The sequence below is a fragment of the Cherax quadricarinatus genome, chromosome 21 (assembly GCF_038502225.1).
Source record: "Cherax quadricarinatus isolate ZL_2023a chromosome 21, ASM3850222v1, whole genome shotgun sequence".
Classification (NCBI taxonomy): Eukaryota; Metazoa; Arthropoda; class Malacostraca; order Decapoda; family Parastacidae; genus Cherax; species Cherax quadricarinatus.
In genome coordinates, this window is record NC_091312.1 from 31,561,648 (window position 1) to 31,586,902 (window position 25,255).

Consider the following 25,255-nt stretch of genomic DNA (forward strand, 5'->3'; position numbering starts at 1 on the left):
TGGTATTTTGCCAAGGAGAGGAGTTGGAAATGAATGGTTGTCCAGTGTCAATTGCTGGCTGGACAAATACTGTAAGGAAAATGTGGTAACATTCATTGACAACTGGGACCTCTTCTATGGCAGAAATGACATGTATGCCAGTGATGGGGTTCACTTATCTAGGTCTGGGGTGGGGGCACTGGCAACTGCAGTGGAGGGAGCTGGTAGGACTTTAAACTAGAAATAGTGGTAGGGGTTTTGGCAGGAAAACAGGGAAGTCCCAATGTAGTACTATTTTGAGTTCTAGGGGAACTAGTAATAAGCAGAACAAGGTAGATATTGAAAAGCCAGTGACACTAGGTGATAAGGACACTAATAGGTTTAGTAAGAACATAAGAAAGAAGGAACACTGCAACAGGCCTACTGACCCATGCAGAGCAGGTCCATGCTCCCGCCCCCAGATTAGACCAATGACCCACCCCCCAGATTATCCCAATGACCCACCCAGTCTGGTCATCCCCACTCAAGGATGGAGCACTGTACCAGACCCAGCAGCACAAGCAAGTCAGGTCCAACTCACACTCACCCACACCCACTCATGTATTTATCTAACCTATTTTTAAAACTACACAACGTTTTAGCCTCAATAACTGTACTCGGGAGCTTGTTCCACTCATCCACAACTCTATTACCAAACCAGTGCTTTCTTATATCCTTCCTGAATCTGAATTTTTCCAACTTGAAACCATTGCTGCGAGTCCTGTCTTATCTGGAAATTTTCAGCATACTATTTACATCCCCTTTATTTATTCCTGTTTTCCATTTATACACCTCAATCATATCCCCCCCCTAATTCTACGCCTTTCGAGAGAGTGCAGATTCAGGGCCCTCAGTCTATCCTCATAGGGAAGATTTCTGATACATGGGATCATCTTTGTCGTCCTCCTTTGTACGTTTTCCAGAGCATTTATATCCATTCTGTAATATGGTGACCAGAACTGAGCAGAATAGTCTAAATGAGGCCTAACCAAGGATATATAGAGTTGAAGAACAACCTGAGGACTTCTATTATTTATACTTCTAGATATGAAGCCAAGTTTTCTGTTAGCTTTATTGCAAACACTAATGCACTGTTGTCTTGGTTTTAGGTTACTGCTAACCAGAACTCCTAAATCCTTTTCGCAATCGGTAGTATTAAGATCTACATTATTTAGTTTATATGTGGCATGGTTATTTAACTGTCCAACATTTAGAACTTTGCAATTGTCAATATTAAACTGCATCTGCCACTTCTCCGACCATTGCGTCAGTCTATTCAAATCATCCTGGAGTGCTCTAATGTCCTCATTAGAATGAATTGGATGGCCTATTTTGGTGTCATCAGCAAATTTGCTTATGTCGCTATTTATTCCCTCATCAATGCCGTTTATGTAAATTGTGAACAACAACGGGCCCAACACTGACTCCTGAGGAACACCACTTGTGACGTGCCCCCATTCGGATTTCTTCCCATTCATGCAAACTCTCTGCTGTCTATTTGTCAACCATGCCTCGACCCAGGAAAAAAATTCTCCTATTCTGTGTGCCCTAAGCTTCCTCAATAGCCTCTGGTGTGGAACTCTATCGAAAGCCTTACTGAAGTCCATATACACAATATCATATTCATTACCATGATCTACCTCCTCAAACACCTTAGTGGGAAAAGTTAGTAAATTCGTAAGACAGGAACGCCCCTTTGTAAAACCGTGTTGAGAATCATTAATCAATCTGTGCCTGTCAAGATGGCTACGAATTGCTTCGGCAATTATTGATTCCATAAATTTTCCCACTATGGAGGTAAGGCTTATTGGTCTATAGTTCGAAGCCAGGGACCTGTCACCTGCCTTGTAAATAGGTATTACATTTGCCATTTTCCACTTATCAGGCACTATGCCAGTTTGTAGTGATATGTTAAAAAGATTAGCCAAAGGTATGCTAAGTTCCTCTTTACATTCCTTTATCACCCTTGCAAACAGTTCATCAGGACCTGGGGATTTGTTAGGTTTTAGTTTCTCTATTTGTCTGAGGACCATGTCACTAGTTACCGCAATCGTACATAGTTTATTATCATCCTGTTCTACGTAATCTATTATTTCAGGAATATTGCTAGTATTTTCCTGGGTGAAAACTGAGAGGAAGTAAGTATTTAGAATTTCACACATATTCTTATCACTGTCAGTGATCTGACCAGAGTTACTCAGTAGAAAAACAGAAATTAGCAGGAAGGGTAAATAGAAAGGAGAGTCTTTCAATGTATATTATGCTAATAGCCGTAGTGCTAGGAATAAGATGGACAAGTTGAGATTAGTTGCCTTAACTGAGACGTGGTTTAATTCAAAAAGTCGGGACATGCCTTCGGAATGTCACATTCAGGGTTTGAAATTGTTCCAAGTAGATAGAAGTATTGGGAAGGGGGTGGGGTGGCATTGTATGTCCGAGATCGTTTGAACTGTTGCATAAAAACGGGTATTAAGTCTGAAGTAACACATACAGAGTCTGGATAAAATTTTCAGAGGGGCATGAAAAATTTATTTTAGGTGTGATATACCGTCCCCCAAACTTAGATAGTTTGGGGAATGGAAGTATGATAGTAGGGATAACTCAGTAAAAGTCTCAGATTATGATGGGCTTAGAGAACACTTATCATCTGTTGACTGGGGTAACGAAGAGAGCTATCAATATGACAGTTTTCTGAACACTATACATGCTGCTCAAAGAACGTTTATCCCGTATAAAGAACATAAGAACATAAGAAAGAAGGAACACTGCAACAGGCCTACTGACCCATGCAGAGCAGGTCCATGTCCCCCCCGGATTAGACCAATGACCACCCCCCCAGATTAGCCCAATGACCCACTCAGTCTGATCATCTCCACTCAAGGATGGAGCACTGCACCAGACCCAGCAGCACAAGCTAGTCAGGTCCAACTCACACCCACCCACACCCACTCATGTATTTATCTAACCTATTTTTAAAACTACACAACGTTTTAGCCTGAATAACTGTACTTGGGAGTTTGTTCCATTCATCCACAACTCTATCGCCAAACCAGTGCTTTCCTATATCCTTTCTGAATCTGAAATTTTCCAACTTGAAACCATTGCTGCGAGTCCTGTCTTGGCTGGAAATTTTCAGCACGCTATTTACATCCTCTTTATTTATTCCTGTTTTCCAGGAATAAATCAAATAGAAATGACCCAAAATGGATGAATAATAGGCTGAAATATCTACTAGGGCATAAGAAGGGAATTTGTAGGTGTATCAAAAGAGGTGAGGGTCATCTTATGAATCAGTATATTGACATTAAGAAGGACATTAAAAAGGGGATAAGAAAAGCTAAAAGGGACTATGAAATTAAAGTTGCTAGGGATTCGAAAACTAACCCAAAATGTTTTTTCCAGGTTTATAGAACAAAAGTTAGAGATAAGATAGGTCCCCTTAAAAATAACTATGGGCATCTCACTGACAAGGAGAATGAAATGTGCTCGATTTTAAATAATTATTTTCTCTCAGTTTTTACACAGGAAGACACTAACAATATTCCAGTAATTAATTTTTATAATGTGCCTGAAGAAGATAAATTATGTAACATCACAGTCACTAGTGAAATGGTTGTGAAGCAGATAGACAGACTAAAGCAAAATAAGTCGCCAGGTCCTGATGAGCTTTTTTCAAGGGTTCTTAAGGAATGCCAAATGGAACTCTGTAAACCATTAACTAATATTTTTAATTTATCTCTTCAAACAGGTGTAGTGTCTGATATGTGGAAGATGGCTAATGTAATTCCTATTTTTAAAGCAGGGGACAAGTCGTTACCGTCAAATTACCGCCCAATAAGCCTGATCTCAATTATAGGCAAATTACTAGAGTCAATTATAGCTGAGATTATAAGAAGCCATCTCGATAAGTATAGCTTGATTAATGATATTCAGCATGGATTCACGAGAGGCCGTTCTTGTCTAACTAATTTATTAACTTTCTTCAGTAAAGCTTTTGAAGCTGTTGATCACGATAAAGAATTTGATATTATTTACTTAGATTTTAGTAAGGCTTTTGATAGGGTGCCGCATCAGAGACTGTTAAAAAAAGTGGCACCTCATGGCATTGGGGGAAAAGTGCTGTCATGGATCGAGTCATGGCTCACTAATAGGAAGCAGAGATTATGCTTAAATGGGGTTAAATCCGAGTGGGGATCTGTAACAAGTGGCATACCACAGGGATCGGTCTTGGGCCCGTTGTTGTTTATCATATATATCAATGACCTTGATGAGGGTATTACTAGTGATATGAGCAAATTCGCCGATGACACAAAGATAGGTAGGATAATTGATTCAAACGCAGATGTTAGGGAACTTCAGGAGGATTTAGATAAACTCTATTCTTGGTCAGAAAAGTGGCAGATGCAGTTCAATGTAGATAAATGCAAGGTTCTGAAGCTCGGGAGTGTCCATAACCCTAGCACTTATAAGTTAAATAATGTAGAACTTAAAATGGTATACAATACCGACAGGTTGTTAGGTAAGACACATATGCAACAGTTAGACAACTTTATTCCGAAACGTTTTGCCTACGTGTAGGCGAAACATTTCGGAATAAAGTTGTCTAACTGTTGCATATGTGTCTTACCTAACAACCTGTCGGTATTGTATACCATTTTGATGTTCATCTTGTCAGACACTGCAACACGTGGCATCTTGGTACAGAAAACACCTTGGACAAGCTTTTCAAGTGAGAAGTGTTGGATCTGAGAGGGACATAACCTCTCAGTGGCCTCTCACTACTACTACTACTACTACTACTACTACTACCCTGCACCTCTCCTTCCGACAGTACTTAAGTCTCCGCACTGTCGCTTGATCTTCAGATAGTTCCTGACTATGGAACTGAACTTCTCCAGGCCGAGGGACTGACAACCTCAAATTCTACGACTTTAAGGGTGGTGGACTGATTACAACGTCTTCACATCTCTACTGTTCCTGCCTACTTTCTGTATTCGACTGAAGAAGCCTACTGTGTAGGCGAAACGTTTCGGAATAAAGTTGTCTAACTGTTGCATATGTGTCTTACCTAACAATGTAGAACTTAGCCATACAGATTGCGAAAACGACTTGGGGTGTGGAAAATTTTATAGGGTGCTTACCTGTATGTACCTCAACATTATATACATACAAGTAATCTCATTGGGAGACAACCATATTGTTTACCGTAGTCACCCCGTGTAGACATGTGAGAAAACTTAACCACCTCTGGTCACTACAGGTGGCCCCTCGACCCTCACAATCTTGTCCACATCTATCCGAGACCAGTATAAATTGGGTAGCACCCTCAAACACGGCGCTATTAATTAATTGTGGACTGTATAGATTATATTAGTATAACTGAATGAAGGGGGGGGGGGAGTAGGATACACATGGATACTTCCATCAAGGAAAAACATTTGTACATAATCCCACCACTTACCAGATATTCCCTGGTGGTCACTTGATGTGGTTGGATCACTCATAACCTATCCAATTAAAACATACCTAACTGGCCAGTATCAGTCTGTCATAACTAGAAGGGTTACTTAACTGTGGGTGATTGATACTCCTTATTTCCTCCATTCACCATCTCATTTCGATGTCCTGCTACACCGACACGGTTCTTATTCCAGCAGGACAAGGTACCCGTCGGTTTGTCCCGGTTTAGAAGTCGTGCTTCCATAAAGCTTCACTATCCTCGGTACGAGAATCACACATTCACTCGGAGCTGGGCGATCTATTTCACATCCCGCATTCTCTTAACTCAATGTTATTATCACTGATTACATTACCATTCACAAGACGATTTAACGTCTCATAATTATTATACACATTAGAGGTCACTCCATTAAGATCTGAGGCCGGTGAGCGAGGATTAACTCACAGGTATTTCCCCTGGACACACACCATGGCCGCGCACCAGTCACACCCCGGTCGAACGATCATTCACTAATTTTACCACCTTTTTACGGTGGTCCCGTAAATCACGTTCCCTCACTCTTCACCAGGAACAGTTATGACACTTCCTATTATGAAATGAGGCCTATATTAATCCTTAGGCCACCGTGAATGTCAGTTTCCTGGTTCCATGCTTTCCCAGCCTCCTCACCACATTCAAAACTCTCCCGCCTCCCTCATGGCCCGAGTCGACCTATACCCCCACACATCCGCTCATGCGCAAAGGGAACTCTTGGTTCTACCCTATTGTCAAATACATTTTTGACTCATATCGACACATTAAACACCTATTAGGCGCTATAGCTTCGGAAAATCAAAAATTTTCCACACTGCGGCCGGGCGGAGGTCGTTGCTAGACGACTTACATAATGTGGAGTACAATTTTCCCATCTTCACTGGCCACCTGGCTTGGGAACTCCAACATTGGTATTTACCTAATCACCCATTAATTCTTTCCACCTGTTAACTCCTCAGGTAGGGCTCCATCCAAAGCACACTCAAGCCTCCATGCTTCTGGTATTAACAATTTCCCTCTTATTGTAAGGTGTGACACTAAGTCTATGCTCTCGGGGCTAATTTGTTGGGCATACTGGAATTATGAGACTTTACAATAACAAGTCTCTCTCAGTATCCCAAGTCAGCCCCAGCACATTACTGCATATAGGCACCAACTCCATGGCCATCCATATTTATTGAACCCTCAAAATGGACTAATTAGTGTTCCATTCTCTCAGGGGCATAAGCCTATGCTCCCTGGATTAATTTATTGGGCATACTGAAATTATGAGACTTTAACAATAACAAGTCTCTCTCAGTATCCCAAGTCAGCCCCAGCACATTACTGCATATAGGCACCAACTCCATGGCCATCCATATTTATTGATCCCTCAAAATGGACTAGTGTTCCATTCTCTCAGGGGCATAAACCTATGCTCCCTGGATTAATTTATTGGGCATACTGGAATTATGAGACTTTAACAATAACAAATCTCTCTCAGTATCCCAAGTCAGTCCCAGCACATTACTGCATATAGGCACCAACTCCATGGCCATCCATATTTATTGATCCCTCAAAATGGACTAATTAGTGTTCCATTCTCTCAGGGGCATAAGCCTATGCTCCCTGGATTAATTTATTGGGCATACTGGAATTATGAGACTTTAACAATAACAAGTCTCTCTCAGTATCCCAAGTCAACCCCAGCACATTACTGCATATAGGCACCAACTCCATGGCCATCCATATTTATTGATCCCTCAAAATGGACTAATTAGTGTTCCATTCTCTCAGGGGCATAAGCCTATGCTCCCTGGATTAATTTATTGGGCATACTGGAATTATGAGACTTTAACAATAACAAGTCTCTCTCAGTATACCAAGTCAGCCCCAGCACATTAACTCCATTAGATCCAGTCATGGTTAGAGAATTATTAATCACTGATTATATAACTTAAGTAGGCGCCTTATAAGAGTAATTCTTGCACTTTACTCTTGTATAAATCCTAGCCACACATGTGCTAGCAATTAATTGGGCTAATTATCATCCATCACATGATCGATTAAACTTGTGCACCCTACACCCACTTCCTTCAATCAGTCACTTAATTATTAAGTAATTAATTCAATTAATTTTTTCACTGATTGCATCCGGTTCAGGAAGGACCAACGGGCAGATGTGGAAAATTTTATAGGGTGCTTACCTGTATGTACCTCAACATTATATACATACAAGTAATCTCATTGGGAGACAACCATATTGTTTACCGTAGTCACCCCGTGTAGACATGTGAGAAAACTTAACCACCTCTGGTCACTACAGGTGGCCCCTCGACCCTCACAATCTTGTCCACATCTATCCGAGACCAGTATAAATTGGGTAGCACCCTCAAACACGGCGCTATTAATTAATTGTGGACTGTATAGATTATATTAGTTTAACTGAATGAAGGGGGGGGAGTAGGATACACATGGATACATCCATCAAGGAAAAACATTTTTTACATAATCCCACCACTTACCAGATATTCCCTGGTGGTCACTTGATGTGGTTGGATCACTCATAACCTATCCAATTAAAACATACCTAACTGGCCAGTATCAGTCTGTCATAACTAGAAGGGTTACTTAACTGTGGGTGATTGATACTCCTTATTTCCTCCATTCACCATCTCATTTCGATGTCCTGCTACACCGACACGGTTCTTATTCCAGCAGGACAAGGTACCCGTCGGTTTGTCCCGGTTTAGAAGTCATGCTTCCATAAAGCTTCACTATCCTCGGTACGAGAATCACACATTCACTCGGAGCTGGGCGATCTATTTCACATCCTGCATTCTCTTAACTCAATGTTATTATCACTGATTACATTACCATTCACAAGACGATTTAACGTCTCATAATTATTATACACATTAGAGGTCACTCCATTAAGATCTGAGGCCGATGAGCGAGGATTAACTCACGGGTATTTCCCCTGGACACACACCATGGCCACGCACCAGTCACACCCCGGTCGAACCATTATTCACTAATTTTACCACCTTTTTACGGTGGTCCCATAAATCACGTTCCCCCACTCTTCACCAGGAACAGTTATGACACTTCCTATTATGAAATGAGGCCTATATTAATCCTTAGGCCACCGTGAATGTCAATTTCCTGGTTCCATACTTTCCCAGCCTCCTCACCACATTCAAAACTCTCCCGCCTCCCTCATGGCCCGAGTCGACCTATATCCCCGCACATCCGCGCATGCGCAAAGGGAACTCTTGGTTCTACCCTATTGTCAAATACATTTTTGACTCATATCGACACATTAAACACCTATTAGGCGCTATAGCTTCGGAAAATAAAAAATTTTCCACATGGGGGTTATGGTGAGCAGCAACCTTAAACCAAGAACATAAGAACATAAGAACATTAGAAAGGAGGATCACTGCAACAGGCCTGTTGGCCCATACTAGGCAGGTCCTTTACAATCCATCCCACTAACAAAACATTTGCCCAACCTAATTTTCGATGCTACCCAAGAAATAAGCTCTGATAACTCTATCCACTCATTTGCAAGTCCCACTCAAATCCAACCCCTCTCACTCATATATTTATATAACCTAAATTTGAAACTACACAAAGTCCTAGCCTCAATAACCCAACTAGGTAGACTGTTCCACTCATCAACTACCCTTCATGTGTTAGCTCAAATCACCGACCAGTATGGTTTAAATAAGTGACCCACTGATCAGATCAGATAGACTGGTCCGAACCCTTGACTGGTCCGAACCCTTGACTGGTCCGAACCCTGGACTGGTTTCAAACGGTTTTGTTGTGCACTACCTAGCAGGTTATTAATAGAATATTCAAGAGGTTGCTAGTAGAATTGCAGTAAATCAACCATTCAAATCATTATGAAGCTGTGTGTAGTCTGTGGTCAGTCAAACAAACGGGCTTCCACATGCATAAATTGTCATTTTTGTGGAAATTGGTATCACGCCCCTTGTGCAGATATCCAAGAACTAGCTACAAGCAGTATTAAAACAGGGAAGTGTTTTTGGGTATGCCCAAATGAGATAAATCTGTGGACTAAAATCACAAGGGTATTAAAAGAGGTCAACATCAAAGCTGCTTTCATAGAAAACCTGGAAGCTTTCTACAACAGATAGGAACATAAAAAGTCTGGGCTGAATGGTATTGCCCTTGATACTGGCCATGTAGTCAGAAACTGTAAGGCTGGAGGTGATGTTCTGGTAGTCAGTAAATGGGGGGCTGATAGTGCTGTCCTGGGAGACAGTAATGGTGAAGCTGGAGGTGCTGTCCTGGGAGACAGTAATGGTGAAGCTGGAGGTGCTGTCCTGGGAGACAGTAATGGTGAAGCTGGAGATGCTGTTCTGGGAGACAGTAATGGGGAAGCTGGAGATGCTGTCCTGGGAGACAGTAATGGTGAAGCTGGAGATTTTGTCCAGGTAGTTGGGAATTATACGCAGGAAGGAATACATATAAATGACCTCATAGGGGACAGGAGCCATAGTAGGGAAACAAGTGTAGTCAAAGATAAGATAAAACCAATATTGCAAACTAGAAATACCGCAGGAAATAGCAAACAAGAGGACTCCACTAGCAATAGTGAGGATATATTACCAAAAACAACTGGTGGGAGCTCCATTGTTGGTGCTAGGGAGGATAGAAGTAAGACAGGGAAACATGCACCAACAGGGAATACAGTCACAGAAACCCAAGGCAAACGGAAACCAAGCCTGTGCACATACTATGCACTCGGTATCTGCTGGCATGGGAAATCTGGAAAAACAGATGGGATGTGCAACTATGACCACCCTAGAAAATGCCATGCCCATATGACAACTGGAAAATGCAAACTCCCTTCCTGTAAGCTTTTTCACCCTGAACTGTGTATCTCTTCAGTACAGGAAAGACTGTGCTATAACTTAAATTGCCAGGCATACCATCTAAAGGGGACAAAAAGATACAAAACATCCAGGCCATGGGAAAACCTGGGTAGCCACAGCCACTCAAGAGGGAGAGGTTTTTTAGTGCCAGGAAGGAAAAAAAACTGGCAGGAAATGGCAGAAATCGTACACCAAATCCAGTCATTCCTGGAGTGGAAACACAGTCGATGGCCTCCACTCCAAACCAACAGATACAGATACTAATGCCGGAAAAAAAATCCCCCCCCCAGTACCAACAATACCACCAGTCCGATAACATTCTTCTTTGCAAATATACAGGGTCTAAAGCCAGCAACAAACAACAAAATACCTTTCATCCATGGACTGCTTGCAGAGACAAAGGCAATGTTCACGGCTTTCACTGAGACCCACATAAAGGATCACTTGGACAACGAAATATGGATCCCAGGTTACAACCTATACAGATGTGACAGAGTGAACAGGCAAAAGGGGGGGGGGGGGGTTGGCCTGTACATTGCAGAGTCACTTGTTTGCACAGAACTGCTAAATGCCTCAAATGATGTAGTGGAAGTTTTAGCAGTAAAGGTCGAGAACCAAAACCTAGTCATTGTGGTAGTCTACAAGCCTCCGGATGCAACATCCCAGCAATTCCAGGAACAGCTGTTAAAAATTGACCACTGTCTGGAAAACTTTCCAGCTCCTGCACCCAACATCTTGCTCCTGGGGGATTTCAACTTAAGGCACCTAAAATGGAGGAATATAGCAAATAATATTGTTGCAGTAATAACACCAGGAGGCAGCTCTGATGAAAACTCACACTCACGCGAGCTTTTAAATCTCTGCACAAAATTCAATTTAAACCAGCAAATAATAGAGCCTACTAGACTGGAGAATACACTAGACCTCATCTTCACTAACAATGATGATCTGATAAGAAATGTCACCATATCAAAAACAATATACTCAGATCACAACATAATTGAGGTTCAGTCATGTATGCGCGGAGCCCCAGACCGACATAATGAGATTAGTCACGAGGGAGCATTCACCAAATTCAACTTCAATAACAAAAACATAAAGTGGGACCAAGTAAACCAAGTCCTAACCGATATAAGCTGGGAAGATATACTAAGCAACACAGACCCCAACTTATGCCTAGAACAGATTAACTCGGTGGCACTCGATGTATGCACAAGGCTTATTCCTCTAAGAAAAAGGAGGAGTAGATGTAAAACAGAAAGAGACAGGCGCTCCCTTTACAGGCGACGGAAAAGAATAACAGAGCGGCTAAAAGAGGTCAATATATCTGAAATGCGTAGGGAGACACTGGTCAGAGAAATAGCAAGCATCGAACTTAAGCTAAAAGAATCCTTTAGGAGTCAGGAATCGCGGGAAGAACTAAAAGCCATAAATGAAATCGAAAGAAACCCAAAGTATTTCTTCTCCTATGCCAAATCAAAATCGAGAACAACGTCTAGTATTGGGCCCCTACTTAAACAAGATGGGTCCTACACAGGTGACAGCAAGGAAATGAGTGAGCTACTCAAGTCCCAATATGACTCAGTTTTTAGCAAGCCGCTAACCAGACTGAGAGTCGAAGATCAAAATGATTTTTTTATGAGAGAGCCACAAAATTTGATTAACACAAGCCTATCCGATTTTATCCTGACGCCAAATGACTTCGAACAGGCGATAAATGACATGCCCATGCACTCTGCCCCAGGGCCAGACTCATGGAACTCTGTGTTCATCAAGAACTGCAAGAAGCCCCTATCACGAGCCTTTTCCATCCTATGGAGAGGGAGCATGGACACGGGGGTCGTCCCACAGTTACTAAAAACAAGAGACATAGCCCCACTCCACAAAGGGGGCAGTAAAGCAACAGCAAAGAACTACAGACCAATAGCACTAACATCCCATATCGTAAAAATCTTTGAAAGGGTCCTAAGAAGCAAGATCACCACCCATCTAGAAACCCATCAGTTACACAACCCAGGGCAACATGGGTTTAGAACAGGTCGCTCCTGTCTGTCTCAACTATTGGATCACTACGACAAGGTCCTAAATGCACTAGAAAACAAAAAGAATGCAGATGTAATATATACAGACTTTGCAAAAGCCTTCGACAAGTGTGACCATGGCGTAATAGCGCACAAAATGCGTGCTAAAGGAATAACAGGAAAAGTCGGTCGATGGATCTATAATTTCCTCACTAACATAACACAGAGAGTAGTCGTCAACAGAGTAAAGTCCGAGGCAGCTACGGTGAAAAGCTCTGTTCCACAAGGCACAGTACTCGCTCCCATCTTGTTCCTCATCCTCATATCCGACATAGACAAGGATGTCAGCCACAGCACCGTGTCTTCCTTTGCAGATGACACCCGAATCTGCATGACAGTGTCTTCCATTGCAGACACTGCAAAGCTCCAGGCGGACATCAACCAAATCTTTCAGTGGGCTGCAGAAAACAATATGAAGTTCAACGATGAGAAATTTCAATTACTCGGATATGGTAAACATGAGGAAATTAAATCTTCATCAGAGTACAAAACAAATTCTGGCCACAAAATAGAGCGAAACACCAACGTCAAAGACCTGGGAGTGATCATGTCGGAGGATCTCACCTTCAAGGACCATAACATTGTATCAATCGCATCTGCTAGAAAAATGACAGGATGGATAATGAGAACCTTCAAAACTAGGGAGGCCAAGCCCATGATGACACTCTTCAGGTCACTTGTTCTATCTAGGCTGGAATATTGCTGCACACTAACAGCACCTTTCAAGCCAGGTAAAATTGCCGACCTAGAAAATGTAGAGAACTTTCACGGCACGCATAACGGAGATAAAACACCTCAATTATTGGGAGCGCTTGAGGTTCCTAAACCTGTATTCCCTGGAACGCAGGAGGGAGAGATACATGATTATATACACCTGGAAAATCCTAGAGGGACTAGTACCGAACTTGCACACGAAAATCACTCACTACGAAAGCAAAAGACTTGGCAGACGATGCACCATCCCCCCAATGAAAAGCAGGGGTGTCACTAGCACGTTGAGAGACCATACAATAAGTGTCAGGGGCCCGAGACTGTTCAACTGCCTCCCAGCACACATAAGGGGGATTACCAACAGACCCCTGGCAGTCTTCAAGCTGGCACTGGAAAAGCACCTAAAGTCAGTTCCAGATCAGCCGGGCTGTGGCTCGTACGTTGGTTTGTGTGCAGCCAGCAGCAACAGCCTGGTTGATCAGGCTCTGATCCACCAGGAGGCCTGGTCACAAACCGGGCCGCGGGGGCGTTGACCCCCGGAACTCTCTCCAGGTAAACTCCAGGTAAACCCTATTTCCAAACCAATACTTTCCTATGTCCTTCCTAAATCTAAACTTGTCTAATTTAAATCCATTACTGCGGGTTCTCTCATGGAGAGATATCCTCAAGACCTTATTAATATCCCCTTTATTAATACCCATCTTCCACTTATTCACTTCGATCATGTCTCCCCTCATTCATCGTCTAACAAGTGTATGTAATTTAATAGTCTTCAATCTTTCTTCATAAGGAAGATTTCTAATGCTATGTATTAATTTAGTCATTCTACGCTGAATGTTTTCTAACGAATTTATATCCATTCTGTATTATGGAGACCAGAACTGAGCTGCATAATCTAGGTGAGGCCTTACTAATAATGTATAGAGCTGCAGTATAACCTGAACATCAAATTCAACCTCAAATTCTACGACTTCAAGGGTGATGGACTGATTACATCGTCTTCACATCTCTACTGTTCCTGCCTACTTTCTGTATTCGACTGAAGAAGCCTACTGTGTAGGCGAAACGTTTCGGAATAAAGTTGCCTAACTGTTGCCTATGTGTCTTACCTACCTATGCAGTGGCAATATAACCTCCGGACTTCTGTTGCTTACACTTCTTGATATAAATCCCAATAATCTATTTGCCTTATTACGTACGCTTTGGCATTGCTGTCTTGGTTTGAGGTTGCTGCTTACCATAACCCCCAAGTCCTTTTCGCAATCTGTATGGCTAAGTTCTACATTATCTAACTTATAAGTGCTAGGGTTATGGACACTCCCCAGCTTCAGAACCTTGCATTTATCTACATTGAACTGCATCTGCCACTTTTCTGACCAAGAATAGAGTTTATCTAAATCCTCCTGAAGTTCCCTAACATCTGCGTTTGAATCAATTATTCTACCTATCTTTGTGTCACCGGCGAATTTGCTCATAAGAACATAAGAACATAAGAAAGGAGGAACACTGCAGCAGGCCTGTTGGCCCATACTAGGCAGGTCCTTTACAATTCATCCCACTAACAAACATTTGACCAACCCAATTTTCAATGCTACCCAAGAAATAAGCTCCGATGTGCAAGTCCCACTCAAATCCAACCCCTCCCACTCATGCACTTATCCAACCTAAATTTGAAACTACCCAAAGCCCTAGCCTCAATAATCCAACTAGGTAGACTGTTCCACTCATCAACTACCCTATTTCCAAACCAATACTTTCCTATGTCCTTTCTAAATCTAAACTTATCTAATTTAAATCCATTACTGCGGGTTCTCTCATGGAGAGATATCCTCAAGACCTTGTTAATATCCCCTTTATTAATACCTATCTTCCACTTATACACTTCGATCAGGTCTCCCCTCATTCTTCGTCTAACAAGTGAATGTAACTTAAGAGTCTTCAATCTTTCTTCATAAGGAAGATTTCTAATGCTATGTATTAATTTAGTCATCCTACGCTGAATATTTTCTAACGAATTTATGTCCATTCTGTAATATGGAGACCAGAATTGAGCTGCATAATCTAGGTGAGGCCTTACCAATGATGTATAAAGCTGCAGTATGACCTCTGGACTTCTGTTGCTTACACTTCTTGATATAAATCCCAGTAATCTATTTGCCTTATTACGTACGCTTAGGCATTGCTGTCTTGGTTTAAGGTTGCTGCTTACCATAACCCCCAAGTCCTTTTCGCAATCTGTACGGCTAAGTTCTACATTATTTAACTTAAAAGGACACAAGTGCAACTAATGTGACATTTATTGTGGCAACGTTTCGCTCTCCAAGAGCTTTATCAAGCCATTACAAACAATACATGGACACAGAGGGTATATAAAGGCTCAGAGTGAGGTGAATACTAGTGAGGTACCATTTCGATGTTCACTAGTGGTAGTAGTAGTAGTAGTAGTAGTAGTAGTAGTAGTAGTAGTAGTAGTAGTAGTGGTGGTAGTGACAAAAGTAATACAATATGGTAAAGCAATTAATTCGTACATGAGTAAAAGGATATAAAAGCTATTACTTGGGTAACATAAAAATAGGTTGGACAAATATAAACTGGAATGAGGCAGCTTGTTTCAGTGTTCACTCTCTGTGCTTTGTGTAGTATAACAGGAGAGACTATGTGATGGCAGGGTTTACTGTTTTCAGGAGGATTCTTGCTAAGACTTCGGAGATGGTGAAGCTGCCGTTGTTTTGTTTAATTGTATTCGAAACAGCGATCAGTGCTGATTCGAGGCACTTGCGTCTGCGGAAATTAGTTTCTTTGATCACTAATTGGGCGTCTCTGAATTTCATGAGATGATTGGTGGAATTTCGGTGTTGTACACAGGCGTTGTTCAAGTTATCGTTCCTACATGCGTAAATGTGTTCATTGAGGCGGGTGTCGAGGTTTCTGGCTGTTTCACCTACGTAAATCTTGTTACAGCCTCCACAGGGTATAGTGTAAACTCCTGCATTGACTGGTTCGTGGTGCTTGAATTTTGTCCTGGTTATATCCCGGCAAGGCTCAACGCAGTTGAACCGGCGATCCAGTTTACACTAGAAGAAGAGTCCAATGACAAGCTACCTTTCCTCGACGTCCTCATTCACAAAGTAGACAACAACCTAAGATTTCAAGTTTATCGGAAACCCACCAATAAAAATGATCTCACACACTTCTATTCCAGTCAAGATACCAAGACCAAAAGAGGCATCATCATCGGGTTTTTCCTAAGAGCATACCGAATTTGTAGTCCTGAGTTTCTTGACGAGGAGTGTACATACATTCACCAAACATTCACAGAGTTACATTTTCCTTCTTTTTTCATCAAAGACTGCAAGAAAAGAGCTCTTCAGATCATAAATTCTCCACGCATCAACATCACTCCCAGCAAAGTTATAATTCTTCCCAACAGTCAGGTTGCACTGAACGTCTCAAAAGCACTTTCACAAGCTAACACCAGAGTCGCCATCGCTTCTAGCACTTCAATAAAGGATATAACCAGGACAAAATCCAAGCACCACGAACCAGTCAATGCAGGAGTTTACACTATACCCTGTGGAGGCTGTGACAAGATTTACGTAGGTGAAACAGCCAGAAACCTCGACACCCGCCTCAATGAACACATTTACGCATGTAGGAACGATAACCTGGGCATTGACTGGGTTAGCTGCTGAGAGATCTGCGGTATGGCAGGGTTCTCTGCACCCATCGTCTGCTGAGAGTGATGATCTGTCGTAGCCTGTTGCCGAGTTTTTGGCGTCTTCCAGACTCCTTGAATTCTGGCGAGCCTCTCGGGGCATCGAGGATTCCAGGCATGGTGTTTCTGCCTGCAGTTCGGGCATTGTGGAGTGGGTGGCAATGCATTTTTCAGCTTGGTGATGCATTCCTCAGTAGGGTGGTGCTGGCTGCAGACACTGCAGATTATTTGTGTACCGCAGATTACTCTGTTCGAACAGAGTGCACCCAGGTGTCCATAATGCTGACACTTGAAACAGTGAACTGGTTCTGCTGTGAAGGCCCTGACATCGTACCTGCCCCAAGAACCGAGGTCCAACTGGGATGGCAGTGGTCCTACATGCTGAATGAGGACCTGTCGGGTTGGTGCATTGCCTGCCGTCTTTGCTTTGAGACGTTGGGCTGACACCACACTGGGGTGAGCTGCTACTGCCTCGATGGGCATCATCAGTGGGTATCGCATCACTACACCCTTGGTGATCTTCTGCTGAGAGTCCAGTTCCTCCAGGGTGAATGAGCGATCTGTCTCCATGACTCTCTTCAAGGTGGTGTACATTTCCTTGTTGAGAGGACTCAATATTGGTTCTCCCCTCAAGTTGAACCATATCTTGAACTTCAGGTTGTGTCGTGATTCCAGGTATAAAACAACGGCATAGTGGGTTCTGTGGTCCCCGTAAGACTTCACCTTGAATTTGCCAGGTTGGTTGAGCTGGTTTGTCTGCTCCTTGGACGAACGGCGCTTTTTCTCGTTGTCCACAGGGATCCATCCTTTTTGGTTTTCGGGGGGTGGGGTGTTTATTTCCTACCCTGTTTCCATATTCGCTGGCTCCATGGTTGGAACTGTCAGATCTGCTACAATGTGAGCAGGATCTTCCTCTTCCTCTGATGACACGGAGTGGTCTCGCAACTTCTTCCCTAGAATTGCGCCCCACATTTCCAAATCTGAGTCCTCCGTCGTGTTCATGGAGCATCGTGGCCTCTTCTTTTCGGCAGAAGCCATGTGCCTATCTTGTGATAAGGTAGTGAACTCTGTGAACTGAGTGTGTGAACTGAGTCCGTCTGTGTAGTTCATTCTTCTCTGTATGCTCTCTAATGAGTCTATATCCATCCTGTAGTAAGGGGACCAAAACTGAGCAGCATAATCTAAATGAGGCCTCACTAGTGATGTATAGAGCTGTAAAATAACTTTTGAACTTCTGTTACTTATACTTCTTCAGATAAATCCATGTAATCTGTTGGCCTTGTTGCGCACACTAAGGCACTGCTGTCTTGGCTTTAGATTTCTGCTCACCATGACTCCCAAGTCCTTTTCACATTCTGTATGATCAAGCTCTACTTCACCTAGATTATAGCTTCGAGGGTTATTTTCATTACCAAGGACTAGTACCTTACACTTATCCACATTGAACTTCATCTGCCATTTTTCAGACCAAGACATTAATTTGTCCAAATCCTTCTGAAGTTCATTGCTATCCTCCTCAGAGTGAATTATACAGCCTATCTTTGTATCATCAGCAAACTTACTCATGTCACTCGTAATCCCTTCATCAAGGTCATTAATGTAAATTATGAACAAGAGAGGGCCTAAAACTGATCCTTGTGGAACGCCACTAGTGACTAATCCCCATTCAGATTTCACTCAATTAATGGCAACTCTGCTTTCTATTGGTAAGCCATGCCTCTATCCATGCTAGAACTTTACCTCCTATACCTTGAGCTGCCACTTTTCTTAAGAGTCTCTTGTGAGGTACTCTATTGAAGGCTTTACTAAAATCCAAATAAACAATATCATATTCCTTATCACTGTCAACTGCCTCAAATGTTCTATTGAAGAACGTCAGTAAGTTTGTCAGGCAGGAACGACCTCTCGTGAATCCATGCTGAGATTCATTTATCAAGTTATGCTCTTCAAGATGACTTCTAATAATGTCAGCTATAATTGATTCTAATAACTTGCCCACTATAGATGTCAGGCTTATTGGATGGTAATTTGAATATAGGAACCACATTAGCCATCTTCCACAACTCTGGGACAACACCGGTAAGGATGAACGTATTAAACACACTCGTTAATGGCTGACTAAGCTCCATCTTGCATTCCTTAAGTACCCTGGAAAACAACCCATCGGGTCCCGGGGACTTATTTTGCTTCAGTTTGTCTATCTGTTTAATAACCATGTCCCTCGTGACAGAAATATTAGTTAATTTAAATTCATCATGAACTAAATAATTTTTAATTACTGGAATCTCATTTACGTCTTCCTGTGTAAAAACTGACAAAAAATAGTCATTAAATAAGGAACACATTTCCAGTTCGTTATCCGTCAGCTGTCCATTCCCAATTTTCAGAGGTCCTACTTTTTCCTTCACCTTCGTCCTATACACTTGAAAGAACCCCCTTGGATTAATTAGTCTTTGATTCATTAGCAACTCTAATTTCATAGTCACGTTTAGCCTTTCTAATCCCCATTTTTACTTCTCTTTTAAGCTGAACATATTGGTCAGTAAGGTTAATCTCTCCTCTTCTGATGCGCCTATAAATTCCCCTATTCTCCCCTAATAGATGCTTTAGCCTACTGTTAACCCATTTGGGATCGTTATTATTAGACCTAATTTCTCTCTGGGGAATGTATATACTCTGGGCATGGTGTACATTATTAAGAAAAAAATCATAAAAGCAGATCCCTTCATAATCATAAGTATGATCATCGTCAATAAAATCATTAGCTAGATAACTCCAATCAAGATTAGACAGGTGTTCCCTAAGTCCATTATAATCGGCAGAACGGAAATCAGGGATTTTTACTGTATTGTCATTATTCTTGCATTCCCAGTTAATGCTAAAAGTGATGGATTTGTGATCACTTGCGCCAAGCTCTTAAGTGATCTCCAGATTATTTACGAGTGTTTCCTTATTTGACAAGACTAGGTTTAGCAAATTATTACCCCTGGTAGGCTCTGTTACGCACTGCTCCACGCACTTACGCACTCACTCCATAAAGTCACTGGACTCTAGATTATCTGTCAAATAATTCCAGTCAATTTGACTAAAGTTAAAATCCCCTACTATGACTATGTTATTGTGTCTAGAAGCCCTAACAATTTTGTCCCAAAGAAGTCTCCCTCTATTATGATCCAAGCCTGGAGGTCGGTATATTACACCTAGAATTAGTTTTTCTTGACCCTCTACAAACTCTACCCAAACAGATTCTGTTACTGTTCCATCTATTTTTATACCTGTTTTTTATGCAACAATTAATATTTTCTCGAACATATAATGCAACTCCTCCCCCCCTTCCCATTACATCTATCCACATGGAACAACTTAAATCCTTGAATAGTACACTCAGCAATCATATCCCGACTCTTTAAATCATACCCCGTTTCAGTTAATGCAATGATATCAAAGTTCCCAGCACATACTACCAAACATAGTTCATTAATTTTATTTCTTGCACTTCGACTGTTAGCATAAAATACCATCAAATGTTTTTTCTTCTGCACATTTTTCCTATTCATCTTTGTTTTTACACAATTTCTGAAATTATCATTACCCAGAGTTACTCCATGACAGTTACTATTAAGATTCTTAATATCAGAGCATAAGTCAATATATCCATACTCATTATTTATCATTTCTAAACCCATACCTCTAACTAATCCTAGTTTAAAGTCCTAACAACCTCCTCAACTGAACTAGCAAGAAAACCCACACCTGCCTTGGATAAGTGAACCCCATCCCTGGCATACATGTCATTTCGGCCATAGAAGTTGTCCCAGTTGTCAATGAATGGTACTGCATTATCATTACAGTGTTTATCCAGCCAACAATTAATACCAATTGCTCTGGACAACCATTCATTACCAACACCTCTTCTTGGCAAAATGCCACATATAACAGGGCACCCCCCTTCTTCTTAATTATGTCTATAGCTGTCCTGAACTTTCTAACTAAATCCTCATTTCTATGCTTGCCTACATCATTGCCTCCAGCGCTGAGACAAATAATAGGATTGATCCCATTACCGTTCATGATGCTGTCAAGCCGGCTAACAATGTACTCCATCCCAGCCAAGCAAACCTTCTGTCTCCTACTCCTGTCCATCAAGCAGAATGCCCTATTCATGTATCTAACCTGGATATCCCCAACAACAACAATATTCTTGCCTTCCTTGGTGTCGTTCGTCGTGACGTTCCCAGTAGTCGACTCACATTCGTCGGGTAGCACGGAGAATACATTAGATGTTTCCACAGCAGTCTCTTTCTTCTTCATCATTTCTGTCTTTCCATTCTTCTTGATCGTCAACTTCGTTCCATGCTGTCCAGTCACTGACCAAGTTCCCTTCTTGAACTGAGGACTCAAAACAGGAGGACTACTTCGAATCCTCTTGTTTTCCTCAGTCAATCGCCGTATCTCCACCTTCGCTACTCTCAATTCTTCCTTAAGCACCACCAACCCAACAACACAGGAGCCACATGATTTCATCGTCTACCCGTCCTCATCCCAACATGACATTCTTCAGGTCACCATGCATCACTCACACCCCACTCTCCGCCTATGTATATAATGTCTTTCTACCTCTGTATGTTAGAAGTGATCAAGGTCCCAGGACCGAAACGTTTTCTAATAAATATGTCATAGTGTTTGCTTACGTGTCTTTCTAAACCAACTTGTCGGTATTTATTACCAAGGTTTATACCATATGTATATATAAATCCACTGATGTGTTAGCACATAAAAGCGCACAGGTAATGTTTTTTCTATTTTCATTGGTATTTTTTAAATATTCATTGATATATAATGTAATACAAATTACCCTACCTCCCCTCTCCCACTGTTCTCACTTGCTTCACTGAAGTCTCCCAGCTCAGGCTCAGAAATTTCAACATCTGTATAAACCCCATCCTATGTTTATTTATTTATTTATTTATTTAGAAATTTTAGCATACAAACAGAGGTACAAAAAATACAGGTAAGAGCAGCATGCCAAAGCCACTTACATGCATAGCATTACGGGCTGGCTTAAAATTAACTTAAGATTAACTAAGCAATGATGAAATCAGTGATAAGACATTATTGTAAACAGATAACTATAAAATACAAATGAGTATTACAAAGACAGGTCCTATGGTTGCATGCATTGCTGTTCATTCAGTAGAATGGAGTATTCTGTTAGGTAGTGTATTTAAAAAAATAACAAAGTTAGGTTTAACATTTGTGTGATATAATTGTGAGTAACATTTAGGATATACAATTTATATGGTTCAGTTATTCAGTATTTATTTGGTTTTGAGTAAGTGAACTTTGAGAAGAGACTTGAATTTATAAACAGGTAGTGTTTCTTTTATATTTACAGGTAATGAATTCCAGATTTTAGGGCCTTTTATGTGCATTGAGTTTTTGCATAGTGTGAGATGGACACGAGGAACATCAAAGAGTGATCTGTGCCTTGTATTATGGTCATGTGTTCTGTTGAGGTTGGCAAGGAGATGTTTGAGGGGAGGGTTAATATCAGAGTTAAGTGTTCTATGTATGTAATAAGTGCAATAATAAGTATGGAAGTTTTGTATGGTGAGTAGGTTGAGTGTTTTGAATATTGGTGGAGTGTGCTGCCTGTAGTGAGAATTTGTTATCATTCTAACTGCAGCCTTTTGTTGGGTAATTAGTGGTCTGAGATGGTTAATTGTTGTTGAGCCCCATGCACAAATTCCATAGGTGAGATAGGGGTAAATAAGAGAGTGATAAAGGGCCAGGAGGGCTGACTGTGGAACATAGTACCGTATCTTCGATATTATGCCTACAGTCTTGGAAATTTTCTTAGAAATTTGTTGTATATGTGTATGAAATTTGAGTCTATTATCGAGGTGGATTCCTAAGACTTTTTCCTCTGTTAGCTTTGCGATAGGTGATCCGTTTATCGTTATGTTAAGAGGTACATCTGTAGCTCTGCTACCAAACTGAATGAAGTAGGTTTTGTCAATGTTTAGTGTAAGTTTGTTAGTCCTCATCCAGGTAGATATTTTCTGTAATTCGGTGTTTACAGTATTGGCTAGCGTGACTGGGCTCGGGTGAGAGAAGACGTATGTAGTGTCATCTGCAAAAAGTGTGGGTTTGAGTAATTGCGAAGCATTTGGTAGGTCATTTATGTATAGGAGAAAGAGAAGAGGGCCAAGGACACTTCCCTGTGGGGCACCAACTGTAATTGGTTGTGCGGAAGAGCTTGCCCCATTTGCGTACACATATTGGCTTCTGTTGCTGAGGTAAGACTTGAGGTAGTTGAGGGAGTGCCCTCTAATACCATAGTGTGACAATTTTACGTGGAGCAAGTCATGGTCAACTGTATCAAAAGCTTTACGTAAGTCAATGAAGATCCCCAGTGGGACTTCTTTTTTCTCTATTGCAGTGTATATATGTTCTAGCATGTGTATAATAGCATCATTAGTATTTTTATTAGGCCTGAATCCAAATTGGCAGGGGTTGAGAATGTTATGGGAGATGAGGTAGGAGTGGATTCGTTTATGAATTAATTTTTCGAAGATTTTTGAGAGAGGGTGTAAATTGGATATTGGCCTATAGTTATTCAACTCTGTTTGGTCTCCTCCTTTATGGATCGGGGTGACCCTTGCTATTTTGAGAACTGTAGGGAAGGTGGAGGATTCAATGGATTTGTTAAAGAGTGTTGCAATGATTGGTGATAGTACTTGTGACGCTTTTTTGTATATAAAGGGTGGTAAGGTATTTAAATCTCCTGCCTTGTTTTTCAGTGCGTTTATAATAAGGGAGACTTCGTATGGGTTAGTCGGAGCTAGGAACAGTGTGTTCGGGTAGTTGCCAGTGAGGTAGTCATTTGGTGGGGTATCTGAGCTTGGGATATTATTGGCAAGGTTTTGACCTATAGTGGAGAAGAAATCATTGAGTCTGTTTGCTGTTTCTGTTGGTGGGAGTTGGGGTTCATCTGATTTTGCTAATTTTATTTCGCTATGTCGTGATATTTTTTTTGTTCCCAGAATTTCTGATAGGGTCTTCCAGGTCTTTTTTATATCACCTCGTAAGTTGGATAATCTGTTCTCATAATACAATTTTTTTTGCCCTTCTTATCAGGCTGGTTAGGATTGACGAGTAACGTTTTGTTTGGTCTCTGGTTATGTGACCCATTCTGTACTGTTTTTCATATCGGTGTTTTGTATTTATGGATTTGAGAATGCTGGGTGTTAGCCAGGGACTGTTCAGTCTCTTAGCTGTCATCTGTTTAGTTTTTTTAGGGCAGTGCTTGTTATAAAGGTATTGGGTCTTTTTTAGAAAATTATTAAAACATTCGTCAATATCTGTATAGATTTCTAGCTCAGTGTGCCAGTCAATGTTTGTTACTGCTGTTGTGAAGTTATTAATGGCTGCCTCATTGTGAAGTCTGAAGGTGACTTTAGTAATGTCTTGGGGTATTTTACCAAGAGTTGTTATGAGGAAAGTAGGGTAGTGGTCTGTGGTATTATCTGTAATTATGCCTGATTTTAAAGGGGATATGGTGTTGGTCCAGATGTGGTCAAGTAGGGAAACACTAGTCTCTGTAACTCTTGTAGGTTTTGTTACTGTTGGTAGCAACATGCAGTTACTCATTGTGTTTGTGAATTCAGTAACGTGTGGGTCCTGGTCTTGCAGGAGATTTATATTGAAGTCACCTGAGAGTAGTAAGTGATCTTTGTTCATGCGTGCATCAGTTATCATACTTCCTAGGTTTTGACTAAATTGGCTAATGTTTGATTGTGGAATTCTGTAGATGTTTATCACTGTGAGAGGTTTTTGTAGGTATTTGGATTTGAATTTAGCTATTATATATTCCCCATGTTCATCCCTTGTGCAAGTATTAGTGATACATTCTAGTTGGTCTGAGTAGTATATAGCTGTGCCACCCCCTTGTTGGTCTGGCCTACAGTTGTGTATGGCTGTATAACCAGGAATGGCATAGACATCTGTAGTATCAGGCTTTAGCCAGGTTTCAGTTAATGTAATAATGGACATATTGGCATGCAAGGAATTTAGTAATGCTAGGAGGTCATCATAATGCTTGCTTAAAGATCTGATATTGTAGTTAAAGATAGTTATGTTGTTGTTGGCTCTGAGAAGTGCCTTTGATTGTTCTGCTGTGTAGTAATTACAGTAACTGGTTGAATCATTTAAGTCATTAAATAAGAGGTTGGTATCAGGATCAATGCTTGTAATCATAAGATTTGTAGTGGATCTATAGTTAGAATTAAGTAAAAAATAAAGTAAATATTCTAAAGCTAAAAATAATAGCACCTGAATTATTTAACAA